Source organism: Ranitomeya variabilis, chromosome 6 (assembly GCF_051348905.1).
Source record: "Ranitomeya variabilis isolate aRanVar5 chromosome 6, aRanVar5.hap1, whole genome shotgun sequence".
Lineage (NCBI taxonomy): Eukaryota > Metazoa > Chordata > Amphibia > Anura > Dendrobatidae > Ranitomeya > Ranitomeya variabilis.
This window is the reverse complement of record NC_135237.1, coordinates 366,401,323-366,424,849: the sequence shown is the minus strand read 5'-3', so window position 1 is coordinate 366,424,849 and position 23,527 is coordinate 366,401,323. Positions and strand designations below refer to the sequence as shown.

The following is a 23,527-nucleotide window of genomic DNA, read 5'->3' as shown; positions in this document are numbered from 1 at the left end:
TCCGCTCCTCCTCACGTTTCTTTTCTTCCTCTTCCCGCCTCTCCTCCTCTCTAGTTGGCCTCCTCGGCACACCATATGGACAATCCTTATACAGGTGCCCTGTATTACCACAACGGTCACATTTACGTGGCATCGGACACTCAGCCGCCACATGGCCTTCTCTTTTGCAGTTACGGCAAACCAAACTTTTATCGCACATATTCTGCAAGTGCCCAAACTGGAAACACTTCCTGCAGTATAGAGGCTGCCCTGCATATGTCAGAAAGCCCCTATGACCCGCCACTGAGAAATTCGCCGGGGGGGTGGGTGAAACCTCCCAAACAACTTGGGTCTCTCTTCAGTTTCACACGAAACACAAATTTACAGTTAAAAATGCCCAAGCAATTTCTCTGTTTGTCTCCACCCTTAACATATTCGCAGTACCGAGCCAGGAACTGCTCCAACAGACTTACTTCAGTATAAGGATTATAAACAGTAACCGTCACAACTTTTTCCATGAGCCCAAACAGAGGCTCCACCCGCACTCCCTCCAGGCATGGGTCACCATCATGACTTCTGAGCCACTCAAAAACTGTTAAACAGCAAGGCTCACTCACAAAGGTAACATCATAAGTACCTTGGTTATGAAATTCGTTCACGCTGAAAATATCAGTCCGATGAGCTCCAGCCTTTCCCTCCAGCAGGTCACGAACCACGTACACCACGTTGTTTTTGGCACCATCTTCCACGACCACACGAATTGTATTCTTAATGAACATCTTCAAACTTCTCTGCCGGTACAAATACCGCAGCAATAAATTAGCAGCACGCTGCTAGGAAACACTCGCACCCTCTGACCGCGACACAAGATCGCAGCCAGAAGGCCGAGAGGCAATAACCAGAAAGCGTTTTGCCCTTGTGCCGCACCAAGGCCTAACACTGGTACCCTTTGGGGAGATGGAGCAAAAGATTGCCCTGAGGAGGACATTTTAGAATACCGGACGCCTTCACAATGACAGTTCTGCTGTTTGTTCAAGCTGTGAGCCACTTGTTTTTAATCTGCATAACCCCACCTATTGTAACCCTCCCCCTTTGTTCCAATGTGCACTACTCAGTGCCAGGAGGAGGTGTGCGAGAGGGAAAATCAAAAAACAAACAAGCGAGCAGCTGTCTTCCCTGAGGCGGGGTATAGACCCTGCTGCCTACATATCACCATGCTGCCCACCGCTGGTCCAGCAGCAGACTGAAGAGGACTGCCACCTCACTGCCTTTTATAGGCCAAGGGCCCATTGTGACACATGAGTGTTCCAGCCCATTGTGACACGTGAGGGTTCCAGACCATGGCCAAGGGCCCATTGTGACATGTGAGGGTTCCGCGCGCAGATTCTATCTAATGCAGGCAGCGCACCTGGTTGCTAGAAAGCATTAGAATACTCACACAGGTGTAGATAGGCAGCATATTCATGATCAGCACAGACACAATTTTAACTTTTTTTAAATACCTATGCACCAACATTTAAAAGTCAGTGTTCCACAAGAGGGAGACAACGTTTTCCAAAAGAAATCATGCTGTCACAAATGTGGTATGTATGGCAGAACTACTCATGGGTTACTTAAATGAAAGCACTAAGTACTGATAGCAAGGGGCCTAACTTTGTAGCTGGTCTATTTGCAACACTGTAACAAAGCGAGGAGCGAGGAGTTCAAAAAGATTCCTCGATTCATCACCAGAGGCAATTTAAATGCCGAAGAAAGGAAAAGTCTTGAAAAACTAAAAAATTTACCCGATGTAGTGATTAAAAGTGCCGATAAAGGCGGTAATATCGTCATATGGCCTACTAACATGTACGAAGCCGAAGCATTCAAACATCTTAGGAACAAAACGTGCTACAAGAAATTGACTTACAATCCTCTATCCACATTTGTGTCTGAACTTTCTAATATCCTGAAAGGGGCTAATGATGCTGGTACCATATCGAAAGAACTATGTATGGCCTTAATAATTAAAGAACCTTGTATACCAACATTTTATCTTCTACCGAAGATACACAAGAATGCCACATCTCCCCCAGGTAGGCCTATTGTTTCCGGTAATTCTAACTACCTTGAGAATGTAGGTAAGTTCATTGATTCTAAACTTCAACAATTGGTAGAATGTCTTCCATCTTTCACTCGTGATACAAGCGATTTTCTGAGGAAGGTAGATGGTCTTCATATCGATGATGACTGCCTATTGGTTACATGCGACGTAGAGTCTCTGTACACCAATATTAAACATCTAGATGGTATACAGGCAACTAAATATTTTTTAACTATGTCTAATAACTCTTCTTCTATGTCAGAATTCATTACAGAAGTTCTGGAGTTCAGTTTAACACACAGTTTTTTCATTTTTAAGGGGTCCTTCTTCCTGCAGCTCCAGGGCACAGCTATGGGCGCATCGTACGCACCTGCGTACGCCAATCTGTTCCTGGGGTTGTGGGAGAGGGACCTCTTTCTATCAGACAATTGTCAGTCGATGTGCCGTGTCCTCTTCTGGACACGGTACATCGATGATATTTTTTTCATTTGGCAAGGCTCGGCTGAGTCTCCACGAATTCATGGCGCAACTCAACATTAATGATCGGAACATTCATCTTACATATCACTACGACAGCAATACTATTGAATTTTTGGATGTTCGCATAAAACGTGATAATACTAACATTCTCCAGTCTGATATATATAGGAAACAAACATCGACAAATGCATTATTACATGCTTCGTCCGCACATCCAACGCCATTGATTCGCTCTATACCGGTTGGTCAATTTTTACGCCTCAGACGGCTATGTTCCACTAATGAAGATTTTGAACTAAGGGCCGATGAGTTGAAAAATAGGTTTAGGGATCGTGGATATAGCCGTCGTTGTATAAAGAAGGCATATAATCGAGCAAAGCATTCCTCTAGGAATGAACTACTATACGTATCCCCAAAACCTTCTAGTTCAAGACAAGTACGCTTCATTACTAAATACCACACTCAAAATTTGAAAATGCGTAACATTTTACATCAAGCATGGCCAATACTTCTAGCGGACAATACACTGTCGAAATATCTTCCAAAAGAACCAAGCATCACATATCGTCGCCCGAGAAATATTCGTGACACATTGGTGAAAAGCCACTACCAGAACGAACCTCAAACTTTTCTTTCTCAAATTACCCAAAGGAAAGGTTCATTTCAGTGTGGCCATTGTGTGGCATGTCCCAATATTGAAAGAACAAGTGTATTTACCGATGCTTCTGGACTAAAATGTTTTAATATCAACCATTTCATTAACTGTGAAACCAAGGCAGTAATCTATTATGCCACTTGTCCATGCCAAAAAATTTATATAGGCCTTACCTCCCGACAATTTAAAATAAGGGTACGCGAACATGTCAATGGAATTAAGGCTGCATTGAATGTGGACGATGTCTCTACTCTAAGGACTATTCCGAGACATTTTAAGCTATTCCATAACTGTGACCCAACCTTATTGAGGATCAGAGGAATCGATAGGGTAATATCATCCTTACGTGGAGGCAACATCAGTCAGAGATTAGCACAAACTGAAACTAGATGGATATGGACACTTAACACTATGCATCCTCTAGGTTTGAACGAAAATATTAGCTTTGTCCCTTTCTTATAGATAATTCCCTGTCTACCTGTTAATCCAAGGTTTTAACATGATTTTAATTGTATTTTAATTTTTCCCAATTTATATTATTAAATTGTGTTTATTCTTTTGGTTTTAGTGTGAGCTATAGTATTTTGTCCAATTCCCTCGTTTTTTCTGGTCCTTTTGATTCATCATTATTTTTTCTGGTCTTTTTGATTTATTTTTTATTTATTTTTTATTTATTTATTTGTTCATATTTATTCTTCCATATTTTATATCTATATTAATTATATTTATACTGTATGTGTTTATTATTTTATTTTATTGTTATCTGATTTGGTGTTTTACTTTTACCCTTTTTTTTTTTTTTTTTTTTTTTTTTGTATATTTCTCATAGTTACCTTTGTTTTCACTGATCACTCTGGTGACTGTTTGGCTGCGAATCCTTCCTTTTTACATTTGTCCTGGAGTATTCTTGAGACGTGCCGTCTGCCGTGTCCACGAAGGTCAAGATTTAAAAGGCTTGGCTGTGAAGAGTAGAAAAGAAAATAATTAATGTTAATAATTAATATTATTTGCTTTTTCATTATTTGGTATTTCGTATTTCCCTCACCGCACTTCACTTACATTTTTCTCATCATTTAGTATTATTTTTTTAGGTTTTATTGTATTTGTCTTATTTGCCTTTATATATTATATATATTGATTATTATTATTATTTATTACTATATATATTCATATATTCACGCACTGTTCACGTTTTTCTTATTATTATTATTTATTACTATATATATTCATATATTCACGCACTGTTCACGTTTTCTTTTATATCCATTTTTTGATGTATATGTATATATATATATATGTATATATATATGTATATATATATATATATATATGTGTATCTTGTTCTTTTTTGGTCACCAAGTTTTCCACCATTTTTTCTATTATTATTACTCACATCTTCTTTTCCAGTCCCTTGCGGCCGCTATTTTCTTAAATCAGGACCCGCAGCCATAAATTCTTTATTTTCTTATTTATTTTCTTATTTTGTTATTTACTTATTTCTCTTGTATTAGTATTTCCCTTCCAGGACCTAGCATCACATGTTCCCTTTCACCCAATGACGGCGGGTCGGGTGGTACGCGCGCCGGCACTGTGTCCCGGGCGGCTCCGCCCCCTTTCCCATGCTTCCCTGCGTCGCGTCAGCTGACCGCGGCTCCGGGATTGTGTGGGCTTGTGGGCCGGCGCCTCCTGATGACCTCCTGTGTCAGCGTGCGTCGCCGCACACACCCGTTCCCTCCTCCATTGGTCGCTCCCCTTCATAAATACCCAGCTTTCCTTGGATGTAGCCACCCCCTGACGAAGGCAGACGCCGAAACGCGCGTCGGGGTCAGGCACATCCCTGGACATATCCACCATATAGCAGGTAATACTCATGGCCGCGGTTGCTTTATTATAGTAGCACTCTATCTGATTTTGGCACTTGCCACTATGCTGCTTTCTATCTATTTGGCTTTTGGATTCTTTTGACCTTCATTTTGCTTACTTATAAGCATCGGTCACTATTGACCTTACACTCATCTTCTGGGTTACTTCAGCCAGTCTATTGTTTACATACATTTTTGCATATGCACTTTATGATATATTTATATTGCCATCTGGATCCCCATGCTGCTATATGGTCCCCTTTTTATGATGTATTTACCTGTATATTTACCATCACACATTGTTAGTTATTATTATTATTTATATGTCCCTGGTTTTGTGTCTCTTTGGTAGTCCCCCACCGACTTATTGTTTATTCACAAATAAATATTGTTATTTCATATTTTTGGACTTTTTTGTCTGGGTTTTCTTTGTTTTGCTAACACTGTAACAAAGGCCAAATACATGTCCACATCTTCACACGCCGGTTGCAACCAGTAAAGAGAGATTGACTGATTGATAGATTTCAGATTGAACGCAATACAATGCTTGACATGCCTAGAGGCAAACAATGCGCACAGAAAATGTTGCAATTGGTCAAGTTAAATCAAGCAAAATGCATTTGGCATCTGAAATGTGCAACTTTGACCCTGAAAAGAATTCACATAATGGGTTATAGCACAACTTGTGCTGATTTCAATTCAATCTGCATTTGGAAGCCGGATCAGAGAAGGAGTGCACTGTTCCCGGAGATACCGCAATAACCGCTCAATGCGTGGAGTGGACAGAGCAAGCTCTTTTTCCATCTCCCTGTTATAAAAATCCATTTAATATAAGGTCCCCAAATAGGAGACGTATCAGATATTAAAGTGATAAGAACAGGTGCTACACTTGATCTTGAGTGGCGGCGGCGGCAAGTGGCCACTTGTTTTTAATCTGCATAACCCCACCTATTGTAACCCTCCCCCTTTGTTCCAATGTGCACTACTGAGTGCCAGGAGGAGGTGTGCGAGAGGGAAAATAAAAAAAAACAAGCGAGCAGCTGTCTTCCCTGATGCGGGGTATAGACCCTGCAGCCTACCCATCACCATGCTGCCCGCCGCTACTCCAGCAGCAGACTGAAGAGGACTGCCACCGCACTGCCTTTTATAGGCCAAGGGCCCATTGTGACACGTGAGGGTTCCAGCCCATTGTGACACGTGAGGGTTCCAGACCATGGCCAAGGGCCCATTGTGACACGTGAGGGTTCCAGACCATGGCCAAGGGCCCATTGTGACACGTGAGAGTTCCGCGCGCAGATTCTATCTAATGCCGGCAGCGCACCTGGTTGCTAGAAAGCATTAGAATACTCACACAGGTGTAGATAGGCAGCATATTCATGATCAGCACAGACACAATTTTAACTTTTTTTAAATACCTATGCACCAACATTTAAAAGTCAGTGTTCCACAAGAGGGAGACAACGTTTTCCAAAAGAAATCATGCTGTCACAAATGTGGTATGTATGGCAGAACTACTCATGGGTTACTTAAATGAAAGTGCAGCGCCCCAGAGTCCTGGTCGTTGCAGTACTGTGGCTCCGCCACTATGGGGAGCTATGGTGCGTCCGATGGCACTGAAGGAGTTCATCTGATCAGGTATCACAGACACCAATACATTTCACAGCCGGGCCTCCGGGGGGAGCTAAGGGTGCTATTCATTAGGCCACTCCCCACCATAGTGGGTAAACTGGGGGTCAGGCAGGAAGTTAGTCAGAAGCTGACTGGGTTGGAACCAGGCAACACCTTGTGGCAGAGGGTGTTGTAGGGGAAGATACAGTAGGGTCTCTGTCAGGGGTGGGATCCTGACAGAGGCTTGGCAACGAGAACGAACGTAACGGGACCGTGCCTGCTCCGGGTAGCGGCGGTGCCCAAGAAAGGATTAGAAGAGAGATAGATTGTGCTGAGTGAGAAACGGGATCACGCAAAGGAGAAATACCAGTAGGAGTCGTGCTGTAAGACCGAAGCAACATCCTACTGAGGCGCACTACCGGTGGCCGGAACGCCGAGGGAGTAGAATAACATTCAGCTTCAAGCAATACTCCAAACAGCGGCAGGGCAGTCAGTCTCAGGCGGGCTGTCTAACTCAAATCACCTATGAAGTCTTGGGAGGCAATTGTGGGAGAGGGGCGTCTCTAGGGTCCCGGAAGAACTCCAGGCCTACCCGTCAAACGGGTGCCGTTCCTACCCGAACCTCAGGGAGGGACGGAAGATTAGCAGAACATCATCTAGTCGAGTTGTGAGGGAACATCAGAAACAGACACAACAGTTGTGGGGTACTTTCCGTAAGCACAGCAGGGAAGGACTACAACACATAGCGCTAGGGGGAAGGCACAGATTTCCTCCTGTGAAGAGAACTCTGGAAGTGCCATTGGACCGGCCGGACTTGCGCAGCCTGGTGAACCGTATTCTGGACTGAGGACTCAGAGATCTTCAGTAAAGAGGTAAAGAGACTGCAACCTGGTGTCCTCATTATTTACCGCGACCTGCACCCCACAACTGCACCGTTACAACACCACTTATTGCACCGGACGTCCCCCACTGACAGACAGGGCCACGGACCGGGTCTAGCCACCGTGACAACCCCAGGACTGAGACCCAGAGGCCCGGCTCCGGGTACCCCTCGGCCCTGCGGCGGTGTGGGGGCGCTCCAAACTTGGCGTCACGAACAGGATCTACTTAAGCCTGAAGAATCAGGTCATGTGTGCCTTGGAACTGTGATTTACTGTGCTTGGGCTGTACTTTATTGCAAAGACTGTGGATTGTCACTTGCCGCCAAAAGTTCGCGCCAAAACCGCCGCCATTACAGCGCTAAGGAGAGCGCAGGAGAAGAAGAAGGGCGTGGAAGTGGGCGTGAACAAGCTGAAGAGCGCGAAAGACAATGGCCGCCCAGTCTAAATATCTCGGCCCCTTGAGGACGTGTCCGTCAGCAGCCGAGATCCGCCTCCTGATCCTCAATGGTGGGCAGAGACAGAGAAAACGAAACCGCCCACGAAGGAGAGAGCGGGAAAAGGACCAGGAAGAAGAAGCGAGCAACATGGAGGAAGCCATGGCCAGCTGCCCGGAGCCGGAGTGTGGGGTCGGAGCCGAGGACTCCCCCAGCTACCCGGAGAGGCACCGCAGCCAGACCTCCATAGTTGACGCTGACCTCCTGCAGACCGGAGCGGACGAGCTGATCCACCAACGCCCGCAGACGCAGTTGAGCACTGAGGCCGGGTGGAAGAGGACCATCATCGGGAGCCTCGCCAGACGTCTGTCGGCAGCCTCGTCTGGTCCGGAGCAAGAAAGAAGTTCCAGCGCTCCGAAGCCAGAAAGCAAGGCCCTGCCGGAAAGCGAGGTGCTGCAAGCAGAGATGACAGCGTCGCAGCACAAGGCCCCGCAGCCAGCGTTCCAGACCCCAGCGGAGACGGAGCAGACCGGCACCGGAGGAACCGCATCTGAAGCAGGTAGGAAGAGCCACCCTGCCCTGACGACCGACACCACTCCAGTGACTGCTAGTGCCACAGCTGCTGACTCCGTTCCAGTGACTGATCTTGCAGCAGCCGCTACCTCTGCTGCAGCAGATGCCCATACTCAAGCTGCGCAGACCTCCATCGCTGCGCATGATTTAATCGTACATGAAAGACGGATTAACGGCGTTTGTCCAGCACTGGGTGTAACCCTGGACCTCACTTTGCCCAGGCCAAGAAGGGTTAAGTGCCAGGTGCAGCCCTGGAAGCCGTCCAACTAAGCCTCGGAAACCTGAAACTGTAAATAGTTAACTGTTTATTTCCTTGCTATTTTGCTGCTAAAACCCGTCCAGGGTAAATTCCTCATGGATCCCTTTGTTGACCCGGGATCCTTGTTGTTTTGTTTATTCTTTCTAAAGTTTTTGCACAAGTCTTAAGAACTGCAGTAATCATGGACCGTGCATGATACAAACTTTTCCTTGTAAATAGTTGCACCTTATTAAAGGCGCTTCCTACTGGTTTTACTTAAAGACTCTTTGCGAAGATACCGCACCGGAGCCTTGCTGAGTATGGACTGGTAGTCTGAGAAGACATGCTACCTCAGAAAGACTTGATCCCCTCTTAAAGGGGATGCCAAAAGTATACTTATGAGTGATACTGTTTTAGAACAGTAATGTGATGACAATGCTTAAAGAGAAAATGATAATGTTTACATGTAAAAGTTATATGTATTTGATTAGTTAAATTGTAAAAGAAAAGCAGATGATGTTTTCAGAAAGAAGGATGCAGTGGACCCGTAGGGGCGGACATGGTGTCCTGCATAGTTGTTAGCAAAGAAGTTAAAACAGAAAGTTAATGCTCTAAAGAGAATGTTGATAATGTTGATAGAAACTGGGGATAGAAGGTAAACCCTGAGTCCTCCATAGTAAGTCAGTTGTTGTAAAGAAAGAGTTAATAATGTGTTACAGAAGACAGAAAGTGAACCCGTAGGGGTTAGGTAGTGAGTCCTCCTAGGAGCTATACGTAGATGGCTCAGTGCTTCTAAAACTGAAAGTAATGTTATGATCTATACTGTGTATAGAAGTTGAAAAGGCAGTAGGCCCTGGCTGAACGGGGCGGTCCTGTAACAGAAAGGAGAGGCAGTAGGTCTGGTGCCGATAGGACAGGCGGTCCTGCAGATTTAAAGAAGGAGAATGAAAAAGTTAATTTACCTTACAATGTGATTATAGGAAGGTCTTTAGTGGATACAGAGTGTATGTCCTTAAAGGCAACGTTAAAGTACTGTTAAACAATTTTTGCACTTAGTAGAATACCCGGTTGGGTAAGAAGAATTATTCATAGCATGTTGCTATGTTATTGAACCATGTTTGTAACGTTTAAGTGTCCTCACCTCCCATAAAGGGAAGCCTGTTCAAGTATACTTACTGTTATTGCACTCAAACAAAACTGTATGTCTTTTTGCTAACTTGTATTGTTGTTTTTCTTCCCAGTCCCGGAGTACTGTGTTTAACCAGGGGGGAGTGCAGCGCCCCAGAGTCCTGGTCGTTGCAGTACTGTGGCTCCGCCACTATGGGGAGCTATGGTGCGTCCGATGGCACTGAAGGAGTTCATCTGATCAGGTATCACAGACACCAATACATTTCACAGCCGGGCCTCCGGGGGGAGCTAAGGGTGCTATTCATTAGGCCACTCCCCACCATAGTGGGTAAACTGGGGGTCAGGCAGGAAGTTAGTCAGAAGCTGACTGGGTTGGAACCAGGCAACACCTTGTGGCAGAGGGTGTTGTAGGGGAAGATACAGTAGGGTCTCTGTCAGGGGTGGGATCCTGACAGAGGCTTGGCAACGAGAACGAACGTAACGGGACCGTGCCTGCTCCGGGTAGCGGCGGTGCCCAAGAAAGGATTAGAAGAGAGATAGATTGTGCTGAGTGAGAAACGGGATCACGCAAAGGAGAAATACCAGTAGGAGTCGTGCTGTAAGACCGAAGCAACATCCTACTGAGGCGCACTACCGGTGGCCGGAACGCCGAGGGAGTAGAATAACATTCAGCTTCAAGCAATACTCCAAACAGCGGCAGGGCAGTCAGTCTCAGGCGGGCTGTCTAACTCAAATCACCTATGAAGTCTTGGGAGGCAATTGTGGGAGAGAGGCGTCTCTAGGGTCCCGGAAGAACTCCAGGCCTACCCGTCAAACGGGTGCCATTCCTACCCGAACCTCAGGGAGGGACGGAAGATTAGCAGAACATCATCTAGTCGAGTTGTGAGGGAACATCAGAAACAGACACAACAGTTGTGGGGTACTTTCCGTAAGCACAGCAGGGAAGGACTACAACACATAGCGCTAGGGGGAAGGCACAGATTTCCTCCTGTGAAGAGAACTCTGGAAGTGCCATTGGACCGGCCGGACTTGCGCAGCCTGGTGAACCGTATTCTGGACTGAGGACTCAGAGATCTTCAGTAAAGAGGTAAAGAGACTGCAACCTGGTGTCCTCATTATTTACCGCGACCTGCACCCCACAACTGCACCGTTACAACACCACTTATTGCACCGGACGTCCCCCACTGACAGACAGGGCCACGGACCGGGTCTAGCCACCGTGACAACCCCAGGACTGAGACCCAGAGGCCCGGCTCCGGGTACCCCTCGGCCCTGCGGCGGTGTGGGGGCGCTCCAAAAGCACTAAGTACTGATAGCAAGGGGCCTAACTTTGTAGCTGGTCTATTTGCAACACTGTAACAAAGGCCAAATACATGTCCACATCTTCACACGCCGGTTGCAACCAGTAAAGAGAGATTGATTGATTGATAGATTTCAGATTGAACGCAATACAATGCTTGACATGCCTAGAGGCAAACAATGCGCACAGAAAATGTTGCAATTGGTCAAGTTAAATCAAGCAAAATGCATTTAGCATCTGAAATGTGCAACTTTGACCCTGAAAAGAACTCACATAATGGGTTATAGCACAACTTGTGCTGATTTCAATTCAATCTGCATTTGGAAGCCGGATCAGAGAAGGAGTGCACTGTTCCCGGAGATACCGCAATAACCGCTCAATGCGTGGAGTGGACAGAGCAAGCTCTTTTTCCATCTCCCTGTTCTAAAAATCCATTTACTATAAGGTCCCCAAATAGGAGACGTATCAGATATTAAACTGATAAGAACAGGTGCTACACTTGATCTTGAGTGGCGGCGGCGGCAAGTGGCCACTTGTTTTTAATCTGCATAACCCCACCTATTGTAACCCTCCCCCTTTGTTCCAATGTGCACTACTGAGTGCCAGGAGGAGGTGTGCGAGAGGGAAAATAAAAAAAAACAAGCGAGCAGCTGTCTTCCTTGATGCGGGGTATAGACCCTGCTGCCTAACTATCACCATGCTGCCCGCCGCTACTCCAGCAGCAGACTGAAGAGGACTGCCACCGCACTGCCTTTTATAGGCCAAGGGCCCATTGTGACATGTGAGGGTTCCAGCCCATTGTGACACGTGAGGGTTCCAGACCATGGCCAAGGGCCCATTGTTACACGTGAGGGTTCCAGACCATGGCCAAGGGCCCATTGTGACACGTGAGGGTTCCGCGCGCAGATTCTATCTAATGCCGGCAGCGCACCTGGTTGCTAGAAAGCATTAGAATACTCACACAGGTGTAGATAGGCAGCATATTCATGATCAGCACAGACACAATTTTAACTTTTTTTAAATACTTATGCACCAACATTTAAAAGTCAGTGTTCCACAAGAGGGAGACAACGTTTTCCAAAAGAAATCATGCTGTCACAAATGTGGTATGTATGGCAGAACTACTCATGGGTTACTTAAATGAAAGCACTAAGTACTGATAGCAAGGGGCCTAACTTTGTAGCTGGTCTATTTGCAACACTGTAACAAAGGCCAAATACATGTCCACATCTTCACACGCCGGTTGCAACCAGTAAAGAGAGATTGATTGATTGATAGATTTCAGATTGAATGCAATACAATGCTTGACATACCTAGAGGCAAACAATGCGCACAGAAAATGTTGCAATTGGTCAAGTTAAATCAAGCAAAATGCATTTGGCATCTGAAATGTGCAACTTTGACCCTGAAAAGAATTCACATAATGGGTTATAGCACAACTTGTGCTGATTTCAATTCAATCTGCATTTGGAAGCCGGATCAGAGAAGGAGTGCACTGTTCCCGGAGATACCGCAATGACCGCTCAATGCGTGGAGTGGACAGAGCAAGCTCTTTTTCCATCTCCCTGTTCTAAAAATCCATTTAATATAAGGTCCCCAAATAGGAGACGTATCAGATATTAAACTGATAAGAACAGGTGCTACACTTGATCTTGAGTGGCGGCGACGACGACGACGATTTCAGCCGAAAGGCCGAGCAGCAATAACCAGATATGGTTTAGCACTTTCACCACACCAAGGCCTAACGCTGCTCCTTGATCCTAGCCAAAAGGCCGAGAGGCAATAACCAGAAAGCGTTTTGCCCTTGTGCCGCACCAAGGCCTAACACTGGTACCCTTTGGGGAGATGGAGCAAAAGATTGCCCTGAGGAGGACATTTTAGAATACCGGACGCCTTCACAATGACAGTTCTGCTGTTTGTTCAAGCTGTGAGCCACTTGTTTTTAATCTGCATAACCCCACCTATTGTAACCCTCCCCCTTTGTTCCAATGTGCACTACTCAGTGCCAGGAGGAGGTGTGCGAGAGGGAAAATCAAAAAACAAACAAGCGAGCAGCTGTCTTCCCTGAGGCGGGGTATAGACCCTGCTGCCTACATATCACCATGCTGCCCACCGCTGGTCCAGCAGCAGACTGAAGAGGACTGCCACCGCACTGCCTTTTATAGGCCAAGGGCCCATTGTGACACATGAGTGTTCCAGCCCATTGTGACACGTGAGGGTTCCAGACCATGGCCAAGGGCCCATTGTGACACGTGAGAGTTCCGCGCGCAGATTCTATCTAATGCCGGCAGCGCACCTGGTTGCTAGAAAGCATTAGAATACTCACACAGGTGTAGATAGGCAGCATATTCATGATCAGCACAGACACAATTTTAACTTTTTTTAAATACCTATGCACCAACATTTAAAAGTCAGTGTTCCACAAGAGGGAGACAACGTTTTCCAAAAGAAATCATGCTGTCACAAATGTGGTATGTATGGCAGAACTACTCATGGGTTACTTAAATGAAAGTGCAGCGCCCCAGAGTCCTGGTCGTTGCAGTACTGTGGCTCCGCCACTATGGGGAGCTATGGTGCGTCCGATGGCACTGAAGGAGTTCATCTGATCAGGTATCACAGACACCAATACATTTCACAGCCGGGCCTCCGGGGGGAGCTAAGGGTGCTATTCATTAGGCCACTCCCCACCATAGTGGGTAAACTGGGGGTCAGGCAGGAAGTTAGTCAGAAGCTGACTGGGTTGGAACCAGGCAACACCTTGTGGCAGAGGGTGTTGTAGGGGAAGATACAGTAGGGTCTCTGTCAGGGGTGGGATCCTGACAGAGGCTTGGCAACGAGAACGAACGTAACGGGACCGTGCCTGCTCCGGGTAGCGGCGGTGCCCAAGAAAGGATTAGAAGAGAGATAGATTGTGCTGAGTGAGAAACGGGATCACGCAAAGGAGAAATACCAGTAGGAGTCGTGCTGTAAGACCGAAGCAACATCCTACTGAGGCGCACTACCGGTGGCCGGAACGCCGAGGGAGTAGAATAACATTCAGCTTCAAGCAATACTCCAAACAGCGGCAGGACAGTCAGTCTCAGGCGGGCTGTCTAACTCAAATCACCTATGAAGTCTTGGGAGGCAATTGTGGGAGAGAGGCATCTCTAGGGTCCCGGAAGAACTCCAGGCCTACCCGTCAAACGGGTGCCGTTCCTACCCGAACCTCAGGGAGGGACGGAAGATTAGCAGAACATCATCTAGTCGAGTTGTGAGGGAACATCAGAAACAGACACAACAGTTGTGGGGTACTTTCCGTAAGCACAGCAGGGAAGGACTACAACACATAGCGCTAGGGGGAAGGCACAGATTTCCTCCTGTGAAGAGAACTCTGGAAGTGCCATTGGACCGGCCGGACTTGCGCAGCCTGGTGAACCGTATTCTGGACTGAGGACTCAGAGATCTTCAGTAAAGAGGTAAAGAGACTGCAACCTGGTGTCCTCATTATTTACCGCGACCTGCACCCCACAACTGCACCGTTACAACACCACTTATTGCACCGGACGTCCCCCACTGACAGACAGGGCCACGGACCGGGTCTAGCCACCGTGACAACCCCAGGACTGAGACCCAGAGGCCCGGCTCCGGGTACCCCTCGGCCCTGCGGCGGTGTGGGGGCGCTCCAAAAGCACTAAGTACTGATAGCAAGGGGCCTAACTTTGTAGCTGGTCTATTTGCAACACTGTAACAAAGGCCAAATACATGTCCACATCTTCACACGCCGGTTTCAACCAGTAAAGAGAGATTGATTGATTGATAGATTTCAGATTGAACGCAATACAATGCTTGACATGCCTAGAGGCAAACAATGCGCACAGAAAATGTTGCAATTGGTCAAGTTAAATCAAGCAAAATGCATTTGGCATCTGAAATGTGCAACTTTGACCCTGAAAAGAATTCACATAATGAGTTATAGCACAACTTGTGCTGATTTCAATTCAATCTGCATTTGGAAGCCGGATCAGAGAAGGAGTGCACTGTTCCCGGAGATACCGCAATAACCGCTCAATGCGTGGAGTGGACAGAGCAAGCTCTTTTTCCATCTCCCTGTTCTAAAATTCCATTTAATATAAGGTCCCCAAATAGGAGACGTATCAGATATTAAACTGATAAGAACAGGTGCTACACTTGATCTTGAGTGGCGGCGGCGGCAAGTGGCCACTTGTTTTTAATCTGCATAACCCCACCTATTGTAACCCTCCCCCTTTGTTCCAATGTGCACTACTGAGTGCCAGGAGGAGGTGTGCGAGAGGGAAAATAAAAAAAAACAAGCGAGCAGCTGTCTTCCCTGATGCGGGGTATAGACAGTGCTGCCTACCCATCACCATGCTGCCCGCCGCTACTCCAGCAGCAGACTGAAGAGGACTGCCACCGCACTGCCTTTTATAGGCCAAGGGCCCATTGTGACACGTGAGGGTTCCAGCCCATTGTGACACGTGAGGGTTCCAGACCATGGCCAAGGGCCCATTGTGACACGTGAGGGTTCCAGACCATGGCCAAGGGCCCATTGTGACACGTGAGGGTTCCGCGCGCAGATTCTATCTAATGCCGGCAGCGCACCTGGTTGCTAGAAAGCATTAGAATACTCACACAGGTGTAGATAGGCAGCATATTCATGATCAGCACAGACACAATTTTAACTTTTTTTAAATACCTATGTGCAGCGCCCCAGAGTCCTGGTCATTGCAGTACTGTGGCTCCGCCACTATGGGGAGCTATGGTGCGTCCGATGGCACTGAAGGAGTTCATCTGATCAGGTATCACAGACACCAATACATTTCACAGCCGGGCCTCCGGGGGGAGCTAAGGGTGCTATTCATTAGGCCACTCCCCACCATAGTGGGTAAACTGGGGGTCAGGCAGGAAGTTAGATCAGAAAGCTGACTGGGTTGGAACCAGGCAACACCTTGTGGCAGAGGGTGTTGTAGGGGAAGATACAGTAGGGTCTCTGTCAGGGGTGGGATCCTGACAGAGGCTTGGCAACGAGAACGAACGTAACGGGACCGTGCCTGCTCCGGGTAGCGGCGGTGCCCAAGAAAGGATTAGAAGAGAGATAGATTGTGCTGAGTGAGAAACGGGATCACGCAAAAGGAGAAATACCAGTAGGAGTCGTGCTGTAAGACCGAAGCAACATCCTACTGAGGCGCACTACCGGTGGCCGGAACGCCGAGGGAGTAGAATAACATTCAGCTTCAAGCAATACTCCAAACAGCGGCAGGGCAGTCAGTCTCAGGCGGGCTGTCTAACTCAAATCACCTATGAAGTCTTGGGAGGCAATTGCGGGAGAGGGGCGTCTCTAGGGTCCCGGAAGAACTCCAGGCCTACCCGTCAAACGGGTGCCGTTCCTACCCGAACCTCAGGGAGGGACGGAAGATTAGCAGAACATCATCTAGTCGAGTTGTGAGGGAACATCAGAAACAGACACAACAGTTGTGGGGTACTTTCCGTAAGCACAGCAGGGAAGGACTACAACACATAGCGCTAGGGGGAAGGAACAGATTTCCTCCTGTGAAGAGAACTCTGGAAGTGCCATTGGACCGGCCAGACTTGCGCAGCCTGGTGAACCGTATTCTGGACTGAGGACTCAGAGATCTTCAGTAAAGAGGTAAAGAGACTGCAACCTGGTGTCCTCATTATTTACCGCGACCTGCACCCCACAACTGCACCGTTACAACACCACTTATTGCACCGGACGTCCCACACTGACAGACAGGGCCACGGACCGGGTCTAGCCACCGTGACAACCCAAGGACTGAGACCTAGAGGCCCGGCTCCGGGTACCCCCCTAGGCCCTGCGGCGGTGTGTGGGGCGCTCCAAAACTTATCGTCACGAACAAGATCTACTTAAGCCTGAAGAATCAGGTCATGTGTGCCTTGGAACTGTGATTTACTGTGCTTGGACTGTACTTTATTGCAAAGACTGTGGATTGTCACTTGCCGCCAAAAGTTCGCGCCAAAACCGCCACCATTACAGTGCTAAGGAGAGCGCAGGAGAAGAAGGGCGTGGAAGTGGGCGTGAACAAGCTGAAGAGCGCGAAAGACAATGGCCGCCCAGTCTAAATATCTCGGCCCCTTGAGGACGTGTCCGTCAGCAGCCGAGATCCGCCTCCTGATCCTCAATGGTGGGCAGAGACAGAGAAAACGAAACCGCCCACGAAGGAGAGAGCGGGAAAAGGACCAGGAAGAAGAATTCAGCGACATGGAGGACGCCATGGCCAGCCGCCCGGAGCCGGAGCGTGGGGTCGGAGCCGAGGACTCCCCCAGCTACCCGGAGAGGCACCGCAGCCAGACCTCCACAGTTGACGCTGACCTCCTGCAGACTGGAGCAGACGGGCTGATCCATCAACCCCGGCGGATTCAGCTGAGCACTGAGGCCGGGTGGAAGAAGACCATCATCGGGAGCCTCGCCAGACGTCTGTCGGCAGCCTCGTCTGGTCCGGAGCAAGAAAGAAGTTCCAGCGCTCCGAAGCCAGAAAGCAAGGCCCCGCATGCCAGCGTTCCAGACCCCAGCGGAGACGGAGCAGACCGGCACCGGAGGAACCGCATCTGAAGCAGGTAGGAAGAGCCACCCTGCCCTGACGACCGACACCACTCCAGTGACTGCTAGTGCCACAGCTGCTGACTCCGTTCCAGTGACTGATCTTGCAGCAGCCGCTACCTCTGCTGCAGCAGATGCCCATACTCAAGCTGCGCAGACCTCCATCGCTGCGCATGATTTAATCGTACATGAAAGACGGATTAACGGCGTTTGTCCAGCACTGGGTGTAACCCTGGACCTCACTTTGCCCAGGCCAAGAAGGGTTAAGTGCCAGGTGCAGCCCTGGAAGCCGTCCAACTAAGCCTCGGAAACCTGAAACTGTAAATAGTTAACTGTTTATTTCCTTGCTATTTTGCTGCTAAAACCCGTCCTGGGTTCACTCTTAAAGGGATCCCTTTGTTGACCCGTGATCCCAATTGTTTGGTTTGTTTTTCCACTTTTTGTTTCCTGTTATCAAGAACTGCCGCAATCATGAACAGTGCATGATACAAACTTATTGTAAATAGTTAGCACCTTATTAAAGGCGCTTCCTACTGGTTTTACTTAGAAAGAGACTCTTTGTGAAGATACCACACTGGAGCCTTTGCTGAGTATGGACTGGTAGCTAGAGAACAAATGCTACCTCCTAAAGACTTGGTCCCTTCTTAAAGGGGACCTCCATGTTTTACATTTGCAGAACCGTATTGCTTTAAGACTGATGGATAGCAATAATGTTTTGATGAACAAGAGTGATGATGGTCCTTACATGTAAAAGTTATATGTATTTGATTGGTTAAATGTAAAGAAATGCAGATGATGTTTTCAGCAAGAAAGTAGTAATGAAGATTGATGTTATAAGGGGATAGAAGGTAAACCCTGAGTCCTCCATAGTAAGTTGGTTATTGTAAAGAAAGAGTTAATAATGTGTTACAGAGGACAGAAAGTAAACCCGTAGGGGTTAGGTAGAGAGTCCTCCTAAGAGCCATACGTAGATGGCTCAGTGCTTCTAAAACTGAAAGTAATGTTATGATCTGTACTGTGTATAGAAGTTGAAAAGGCAGTAGGCCCTGGTTGAACGGGGCAGTCCTGTAACCGAAAGGAGAGGCAGTAGGTCTGGTGCCGATAGGACAGGCGGTCCTGCAGATTTAAAGAAGGGGAATGAAAAAGTTAACTTACCTTATAATGTGATTATAGGAAGGTCTTTGGTGGATACAGAGTGTATGTCCTTAAAGACAATGTTAAAGTATTGTTCAGCAATTTTTGCACTTAGTAGAATACCCGGTTGGGTAACAGGAGTTATTTATAGCCTGTAATTTATAATGTTTAATGTTTAACCATGTTTTGTAACGTTCAAGTGTCCTCACCTCCCATAAAGGGAAGCTTGTTCAAGTATACGTATTGTTATTTGCACTCAACAAAATTGTATGTCTTTTTGCTAAACTTGTATTGTTGTTTTCTTCCCAGTCCCGGAGTACTGTGTTTAACCAGGGGGGAGTGCAGCGCCCCAGAGTCCTGGTCGTTGCAGTACTGTGGCTCCGCCACTATGGGGAGCTATGGTGCGTCCGATGGCACTGAAGGAGTTCATCTGATCAGGTATCACAGACACCAATACATTTCACAGCCGGGCCTCCGGGGGGAGCTAAGGGTGCTATTCATTAGGCCACTCCCCACCATAGTGGGTAAACTGGGGGTCAGGCAGGAAGTTAGATCAGAAAGCTGACTGGGTTGGAACCAGGCAACACCTTGTGGCAGAGGGTGTTGTAGGGGAAGATACAGTAGGGTCTCTGTCAGGGGTGGGATCCTGACAGAGGCTTGGCAACGAGAACGAACGTAACGGGACCGTGCCTGCTCCGGGTAGCGGCGGTGCCCAAGAAAGGATTAGAAGAGAGATAGATTGTGCTGAGTGAGAAACGGGATCACGCAAAAGGAGAAATACCAGTAGGAGTCGTGCTGTAAGACCGAAGCAACATCCTACTGAGGCGCACTACCGGTGGCCGGAACGCCGAGGGAGTAGAATAACATTCAGCTTCAAGCAATACTCCAAACAGCGGCAGGGCAGTCAGTCTAAGGCGGGCTGTCTAACTCAAATCACCTATGAAGTCTTGGGAGGCAATTGCGGGAGAGGGGCGTCTCTAGGGTCCCAGAAGAACTCCAGGCCTACCCGTCAAACGGGTGCCGTTCCTACCCGAACCTCAGGGAGGAACGGAAGATTAGCAGAACATCATCTAGTCGAGTTGTGAGGGAACATCAGAAACAGACACAACAGTTGTGGGGCACTTTCCGTAAGCACAGCAGGGAAGGACTACAACACATAGCGCTAGGGGGAAGGCACAGATTTCCTCCTGTGAAGAGAACTCTGGAAGTGCCATTGGACCGGCCGGACTTGCGCAGCCTGGTGAACCGTATTCTGGACTGAGGACTCAGAGATCTTCAGTAAAGAGGTAAAGAGACTGCAACCTGGTGTCCTCATTATTTACCGCGACCTGCACCCCACAACTGCACCGTTACAACACCACTTATTGCACCGGACGTCCCCCACTGACAGACAGGGCCACGGACCGGGTCTAGCCACCGTGACAACCCAAGGACTGAGACCTAGAGGCCCGGCTCCGGGTACCCCCCTAGGCCCTGCGGCGGTGTGGGGGGCGCTCCATATGCACCAACATTTAAAAATCAGTGTTCCACAAGAGGGAGACAACGTTTTCCAAAAGAAATCATGCTGTCACAAATGTGGTATGTATGGCAGAACTACTCATGGGTTACTTAAATGAAAGCACTAAGTACTGATAGCAAGGGGCCTAACTTTGTAGCTGGTCAATTTGCAACACTGTAACAAAGGCCAAATACATGTCCACATCTTCACACGCCGGTTGCAACCAGTAAAGAGAGGTTGATTGATTGATTGATTGATTGATTGATTGATTGATTGATTGATTTCAGATTGAACGCAATACAATGCTTGACATGCCTAGAGGCAAACAATGCGCACAGAAAATGTTGCAATTGGTCAAGTTAAATCAAGCAAAATGCATTTGGCATCTGAAATGTGCCACTTTGACCCTGAAAAGAATTCACATAATGGGTTATAGCACAACTTGTGCTGATTTCAATTCAATCTGCATTTGGAAGCCGGATCAGAGAAGGAGTGCACTGTTCCCGGAGATACCGCAATAACTGCTCAATGCGTGGAGTGGACAGAGCAAGCTCTTTTTCCATCTCCCTGTTCTAAAAATCCATTTAATATAAGGTCCCCAAATAGGACACGTATCAGATATTAAACTGATAAGAACAGGTGCTACACTTGATCTTGAGTGGCGACGACGACGACGATTTCAGCCGAAAGGCCGAGCAGCAATAACCAGATATGGTTTAGCACTTTCATCACACCAAGGCCTAACGCTGCTCCTTGATCCTAGCCAAAAGGCCGAGAGGCAATAACCAGAAAGCGTTTTGCCCTTGTGCCGCACCAAGGCCTAACACTGGTACCCTTTGGGGAGATGGAGCAAAAGATTGCCCTGAGGAGGACATTTTAGAATACCGGACGCCTTCACAATGACAGTTCTGCTGTTTGTTCAAGCTGTGAGCCACTTGTTTTTAATCTGCATAACCCCACCTATTGTAACCCTCCCCCTTTGTTCCAATGTGCACTACTGAGTGCCAGGAGGAGGTGTGCGAGAGGGAAAATCAAAAAACAAACAAGCGAGCAGCTGTCTTCCCTGAGGCGGGGTATAGACCCTGCTGCCTACATATCACCATGCTGCCCACCGCTGGTCCAGCAGCAGACTGAAGAGGACTGCCACCGCACTGCCTTTTATAGGCCAAGGGCCCATTGTGACACATGAGGGTTCCAGCCCATTGTGACACGTGAGGGTTCCAGACCATGGCCAAGGGCCCATTGTGACACTTGAGGGTTCCGCGCGCAGATTCTATCTAATGCAGACAGCGCACCTGGTTGCTAGAAAGCATTAGAATACTCACACAGGTGTTGATAGGCAGCATATTCATGATCAGCACAGACACAATTTTTCCTTTTTTTAAATCCCTATGCACCAAAATTTAAAAGTCAGTGGTCCACAAGAGGGAGACAACGTTTTCCAAAAGAAATCATGCTGTCACAAATGTGGTATGTATGGCAGAACTACTCATGGGTTATCCTAAGATTGTCTATCTCATACACACTTTGATTTTCAGCTTTTCAGCATATGATTATTTAGGCATACTCTTTGCTCCTGGTGGTGAAAAAATCTTATTTTTTCCTGTATACTACAAATTACAACCTGTTCTCGCATTCCTTAATAGCTCAGTGTGCTATTAGGTTGATTCCCAAGCAAAAGGTCACTGGTTTGAAAAAAGGAGCAGCCATGAAGAAGATTTCCCAAAAAAGGGAAACAGCATCATCAAGCTTATTGATTGTGGTCTCTCAGTCCAGAAAATTGCCAAACTGCAATATGTGAGTGCCATGACAGTTGGAAGAATATGAAATGAAGTCCGTCCATCCATTCAAAAGCCAAGAGGTCTAGGCAAAATATCAGAGTCAACAAGTTGGCTCATCACAAGGTCTATCAGTTCAGGTGCGACAAACATGGCAGTGGAGGTCGCTCGTCTGATTCGTAATAGTGCGATCACAGATGTCCATGCAACGCATGTTACACAAGTCTGGAATGGTGGCCTGAAAAAAGTTGAAGAGGCCTCCACTTCAATTATGTCATAAGAAGTATTGGCTCAAGTGTGCAAAAAAGCATGAAAAGCGGACATTAGAAGATTGGAAAAGGTTGGTTTGGACTGATGAGACGAAAGTCAATAGACTAGGCTCTGGTGGGTGCAAGTGGGTCAGGAAGAAACAAAGGAAAAAAGGTCTAATGGATTGAGAAATTGAAAGATCAGTCAAGTTCGGTGGAGGAAACCAGATGATATGGGGTTGTTTCACAGTCAAAGGCATTGGATACTTGATCACAGTCGAGGGCGGTCTCAATGTTGAGCTGTGTTTGAGTATCCTACAAGACGAGTTACATTCGTACACTCAAGTACTTTGGGTATGAAAAGGATAACAGGGTTCCAGCAAGACAACAACCCGAAGCATACTTTAAAATTGGCAAAGAAATGGTTCGATGACAATTAAGTAGATGTGCTGGATTGGCCCCCACAGGCCCTAGACTGAGAGTTGAAGAAAAAGCTGCATACATACCCAAGTGAGTTGACCAGTATGCACCAACTTTAGAAAGTGTAGAAGAGACCTGGGATCAGATTTTGGTCTGATCAAAAGTTTGCCCAGAAGGATTCAGGCAGTGTTTAAAGCCAAAGGTGGATTTAGATTTAGAATTTTAAAATTTAGATTTTTAGGAGAAGAAACAGTAACAATGCAGTGACATGACGAAAATCTGCATAACTAATCATATGCAAAATAGTTGCAGGTCAAATTCATATATGAGATGGCCGAGATAATGGTAGTCTCAAATTCGAAGCAGTAGTGGATAGTGAGATATTGGGCCTGAAAGTCAAAAAGACAAAACATTATTACCCGTTTTCTCATCAATGTGCATGAATATGGCACCAGAACCACCATCAATTAATACATCACCAGAATCATCAACAGTATGTGAGTATATCACCAGTAATATCAGTATATGAATGCAACACCAGGACCACCATCATACAGCCCAAAGTACACCAATCAAGGGTACAATTAAATATTTAGACTATCAAGGAAATGTGCTGTACAGTATCAGAAAGCTTGGTCTGAGTCACAGATCATG

At 47.2% G+C, this 23,527-nt stretch overlaps 2 non-coding genes and 3 pseudogenes across 2 annotated transcripts; all 5 read right to left on the bottom strand.

Annotated features, from left to right (window-relative positions):
* Positions 1-5,784: 5,784 nt before the first annotated feature.
* LOC143783640 (U2 spliceosomal RNA) lies at positions 5,785-5,962 on the bottom strand (annotated as a pseudogene).
* A 5,594-nt stretch (positions 5,963-11,556) lies between these two features.
* Positions 11,557-11,734, bottom strand: LOC143783634 (U2 spliceosomal RNA; annotated as a pseudogene).
* A 969-nt stretch (positions 11,735-12,703) lies between these two features.
* On the bottom strand, positions 12,704-12,897 carry LOC143783605 (U2 spliceosomal RNA). The gene has a single exon (XR_013217308.1). It is a non-coding gene; the product is annotated as a U2 spliceosomal RNA (small nuclear RNA).
* A 2,327-nt stretch (positions 12,898-15,224) lies between these two features.
* Positions 15,225-15,402, bottom strand: LOC143783628 (U2 spliceosomal RNA; annotated as a pseudogene).
* A 5,512-nt stretch (positions 15,403-20,914) lies between these two features.
* Positions 20,915-21,105, bottom strand: LOC143783626 (U2 spliceosomal RNA). The gene has a single exon (XR_013217319.1). It is a non-coding gene; the product is annotated as a U2 spliceosomal RNA (small nuclear RNA).
* Between the last annotated feature and the right edge of the window lie 2,422 nt (positions 21,106-23,527).